The sequence below is a fragment of the Drosophila albomicans genome, chromosome 2L (assembly GCF_009650485.2).
Source record: "Drosophila albomicans strain 15112-1751.03 chromosome 2L, ASM965048v2, whole genome shotgun sequence".
Taxonomy (NCBI): Eukaryota; Metazoa; Arthropoda; class Insecta; order Diptera; family Drosophilidae; genus Drosophila; species Drosophila albomicans.
The window spans coordinates 26,673,805-26,678,892 of NC_047628.2; the positions used below are offsets into that span (position 1 = coordinate 26,673,805).

At 37.2% G+C, this 5,088-nt stretch overlaps 1 long non-coding RNA gene across 4 annotated transcripts; it reads left to right on the top strand.

Annotated features, from left to right (window-relative positions):
- The first annotated feature begins 3,335 nt into the window (after positions 1 to 3,335).
- Positions 3,336 to 4,311, top strand: LOC117564654 (uncharacterized). Of its 4 annotated transcripts, none has more exons than XR_007954417.1 (3): positions 3,336 to 3,421; positions 3,506 to 3,666; positions 3,727 to 4,311. It is a non-coding gene; the product is annotated as an uncharacterized LOC117564654 (long non-coding RNA). The 4 variants fall into 4 exon arrangements; XR_007954418.1 differs by having other exon boundaries at positions 3,349 to 3,421; positions 3,539 to 3,666; positions 3,719 to 4,311; XR_007954416.1 differs by having other exon boundaries at positions 3,349 to 3,421; positions 3,539 to 3,666.
- The last annotated feature ends 777 nt before the right edge of the window (positions 4,312 to 5,088 follow it).

Genomic DNA, 5,088 nt, shown 5'->3' on the forward strand with positions numbered 1-5,088 from the left:
AAGTTAATATATAGATTATTTCATTATTTAATACTATATTTTCTTTTCTATTTTCCTGAACTACTTCGAAAAATATGAGTGCAAAAAGAACTCTTTCACTTCAAAGCGAAGCAAAGCTGGCGCCATCTAGCGTTCGTTGCTTTGCAAGGTGTTTCCACACAACTTTTGCAAAACAAATGAGAAAATATAGCAAAAAATGTTAATAAATTGTGCCGTTAGCTTGTTTTACACTTGCGTGAAATACAATACAACTTTGCCAACTAAATGCTCTTGCCATTTTTAGACTAGAATTGGGAAATAATATCAAAATTAACTGGAAAAAGCAAAGTTGAAATGAATCTTTGAACCTTTGACCGAAAGTTTTCGTTTTGGTTTTTTTTTTTCGTTCTGGCGTGTGTCCTTTTCAATAAAGTGTAGTTTATGATTGCGCATTTTGTTGTTTTCAAGAGTTATTTTCGGGTAGCCCAAGTTCTCATCGAGAATGGACAATTTCATATTTCAAAGGGCAGCACACAAAACACAAAACAAATGCAGTTGACATCTTAACGTCTTTAAACTTTTATTGGTTTTATGTGCGAGTGTGTTTTCGATTTGTTTGCTCCCTTTGCTCCTTACATATATGTCAAACTCAATGCTTCACAAAACTCTAATCTTGAACCAAAACAAAACAAAAAACAAAACAAAAAAAAATAAAAGGTTGCCCGTTGAACATTTCATAATGGGCAGTGAAAAGGACACTTTAGGCGTTCGAGCAGCTTCAAAGTGACAACAACAAATTCGCCTTTTGTTTTATATATTTGATCCTACCTGGAAACGTGTAAGTATGTATAGCCACTGGCTGTGGGAGGTCAAAGGTCTCTCTGCTAGGTGGGTGGCTGTAATTTAATGCCGCTTCAAGCAAGTGGGAAAACATCGAAATGGTGCGTAAAACTGGCTTCCAAATATTTTATTGCAGCTGCAAACAACAAATTTTTGTTGTATATCGCATAAATTATGCAAATTTTCAGGGATATTACTTTAAGCCATTTTCTCAAATTAACAAAGAAGTAAACCACAAAAAAATGCTGCTAATATTCAAAATTCTGAATAATGAATAAAATATTTAAAATATATTTTAATGTATTTTTCAGTCTATTTTAAGGTCTAACAAATGGCCAGCTAAGCGAAAGGCCTGCGAGCAACAAAAAAAAATCGTGTGTCTTAAGCGAAGCAGAAGCACATTACGCATACGACAGGTTGCACACGCGCCCAAAAGCTGTTTCAGCTTTAGCGAAACGCGCAGCAACATTGTTGTAGTTTTTAATGGATTTTCATTAAGTAAAATGATATAGATGCAAAAAAAAAAGAAGAAGAAAACAATGCTAGTTGGAGAGAATGGAAAGCTCTTAAGAAGTTCATTACAGCGATAGCTGAAGCATAGAGAAACTGACTGGGCAAAAGTTTATTTGGCCATTTAGTGGCAGCTGAAGATGTTTTACTTAAGAACCCCGAAAAACCGTTGTGTGTGTATGTGTGTGTGTGTGTATGTGTTTTGGCTGTGGCCGAGCAGCATTTATCTATCATGTTTGTAATCACTTTTCATTAGGTTTTTGTGGCTTTAGAGTCTTCCTTCGGTTCTTGGAGTCTGATTCCTTGATTCTGATACTCTTATTCTCTTTCTGCTTCTGTTGCTGTTGTTGTTGCTGCTGCTGTTACTGACTGTTGGTTGGCGTTGCCCCGTTTTGGCCGGAATGGCATTCGCATAAAAGATTTTCGCACATGCTCGAAAATTTTCAAGTGTAGAAAACTTTTTTAATTGGAAAACACATTTAAGTGGATTTTGTTCTGCCAGACTCTCACGCACACACACGCACACCCTTTTTAGTGTGGGAAACTTTTAATGCTGTTTATTTTACGGACCAAGCCCCTCCCCCTTCTTCCCTCTTTCCTTGAAAAGTATCGCATTTAAAGTGCAAGCGCAAAACAACAAAACTTTCAATGTTGTTGTTGTTGTTGTTGCTGTTGTTGCATTTGACTTGTGCAATGTGCAATTGCAATTATGAGCCAGATAGTTTTCAAGCATTTCCCAGTGCATTACTAACTCATAGTTTATGCATACTGTCGACTCATTTCATTAGTTCCTCCGCTTTTTACGTTCTGCAACTGCAGCGCATAAATAAATGTTTTCGTTTTGCGTTTGCCTTCCTCTTCCTCCTCCTTTGCTGCCAAAGTAGTAAACAACATTTTAATGTTTTTAATATTTCATAACTCCCCCATGTTGCACAGGTTCAACTCCCTCCTCCCCCCTTCATTCTGCTCCCCTCTCTCTGTAGCATATTAGCCAAGTTCGAAGGCAGCTTCTGCTTCTGCTGCAGCCTATTACGAGCCAGCGACTCTCCAGTCAACGTAGCTCATTAAAACTTCGTTGCCTTCGTGTGTTGCTCGCCTTCTGCCCAACGGACACTTTCACCAGCCAAGCTAACTACATCTCACACATCCTGCTCCACTACGTTCTGCTTCTCCTTTTTTTATTCTCCGCTGGCGTTGGCACATGCCACATGCCACATGGCCACAAGACCCAGACTGACAACACACACACACACACACCAATGCCCAGTTTATGCACAATTTGTTGTGGGACATGTATTTCATGCATAGCCAAACATAATGGAAGGCATTGCCCGCGTTGAGTGCATATAAAGGAAAACATATTTATTCAAAATTGAATCTCTATACTTTCAATAAAGTCAGCCTTAACCTTAACCTTATTAATATAAATTTTATAGATAAGATATCATATTGACCAATTTCTTTTAAGTATTTTAGATATAATAACATTGACTAATTCCTTTGGAATCTTTACAAATATTATACTCTTTGAACGCAGAGTCTTAAGTCTTTCTATAATGAGTTTGAAGGCCTTTGATGTCTTAGCTTTTCTATTTTTTAGTAAAGATTCATTTCTGTACACCTAAATCTTCTATTGCAAAATAAATAAAACATGTTTGCTTGCCCTTTATATAACTATTTTCATTTAATTCAAATATAAATTTACAATTTTTACATTAAAATGAAATAAATCATTTTTTTCAAAGACCTTTTTTCATTTAATTCAAATTTAAATTCACAATTTTTACATAAAAATCCAATAAATAATTTTTTGGCTGTAAATTATAAGAGCACTTCAAGAAAATTTAAATGCGAAAGAACTATTCTTCTAACATTTTTGCTTATATAAATAAATCAAATATTATGCTTAAGGGGAAAACAAAATAATTGAAGAAGATTGTCGAAATTTGACGTCCTTACAAAGCTTGCTTATTTAACTTGCTTATTGACACAATCTAAAAATATTTCTGATTTTCAATATTCATAACCTACAGCTCGATTTGTCATTGAAATTCTTATAAAATTTTTGCAACCCAGTTGCATTTTCCTAAAGGTAAATAAAATATAAAAGCGTAGGTGAGGAGAGACTTTTAACAGCATGTTCAACTACATTTTTTTATCTACTTTTTGTGTGCAGTGGAAAATATTTCACAAACTTTATGCCCTACAGCCATATGGCAGTAAAATGCTCATACGTCATGTTGGCCAAGCGTTGAAGCTGTTTCTGCTGTCGTTGTTGTGGACGTTTAGTTACCCGCAGCATAATTGCAGCAAAGCAGTCAAAATAGAGCAGACAAGGTATGTTAATGATAGCAGGCAAAAGACGAGTTTATTTAATTAATTTGCCAAGGCAACCAGGGAAAAAACAAAGAAAGGAAATGCAGAGGCGCAAAGAGAAGCAATGACATTGCTTTAAGAAAAGCAGCAACAACTTATGAGAAGGGAAAAAAGCAAGGTAAAAAATTATCGCACTGCGTGACTGAGACGCAGTGAAGCAGACAAAACAAACTGCGCAGACAACGAGCAACTCAACATACTGCAGCTCAGCTGGATAAACAGACGGGTGAAGAAAGAGTGAGTAAGAAAGAGAGGGAAAGACTGCCACACATTGTGGCAAGTATATCCTTTTTACGGAGCACTGTAGTCAAGTCATTTGTCTGCCTGAATGCGAAGCCGTCTCATCAGTGCGCCAACATAAAGAAGGCAAAAGAAGATGTGTAACAAACAAACTCAAAACCCAAACCAAAAGCAAAAGCAAGAAAAAAAGGGTAAGAACGCATAGTTATTTATCATGTTATAAGTTATGATGTCAGCATGCTGGCATTATGTGACTGATAAGCGCCAGAAAATGAGCACAAACACATTCACACACACACATACACTCACACATGTGAATGTCTTAAATAACATAAATGGAATGAAAAATCGAGGTGTGAAAAAGTTGTGCAGTGTTTTTTCCATGTGCCCTGTCATTTGTTCACTGAAGTCTAGGCCGTGTTCCTTTTGAATAATGGACGCTTCTTGTTGAGCAACAAATAAAGTCAAATTCACTCTCGCACACACACGCACACGCACACACACATGCGCATTTGCATAATAAATGAAATCAACAAACAGGCAGCTTGCTTGCTGCTTGCAACTTGCCGCAGTTGTAAATTAAAAGTTCATGCCAAGGACATGCAGCGACATGCACACACTTGTCTCTGAATGCACACTGAAGGACATACAGCAACTGAAGTCTCGAGGCTTGGGCCGCTAAGTGCCGTCGTCGTCGTCCCCAGAGCTGCTTGCTGCAAGTCAAGACATCAAGGCCAAGACCTCAGCTATCAGTTTGGACTTTAAGGATAATGACAAACTGCTTCTGCTGCTAATTGCATGGCATACATTAGCAAAGCTGCTGTTTGACAACTGTCCGATTGCTTGGACTTTGTGCTGGAACTTTAAGCACTAACTGTCTATTAGTGGGTTGGCCGAGTCAATTAGCCAAAACACTTTTTGCCATTGCGCTGCATAATTCATGAAGATAGCAGAGTGCTGACTACAAATTAAAAGCATAAATAAATATTTGAGCTACACATTTTCTTCTTCGTTTTTTTTTTTGTGTTGTTTGAAAGCGCTCTGTAATCTGCCGCAATTTTTGGCCACTAATTTCGCCTTGAGACAAATCCGCCTACTTCTGAGTACGAGCAAAAACTTGACTTGACTTAACTTGGCCTAGGC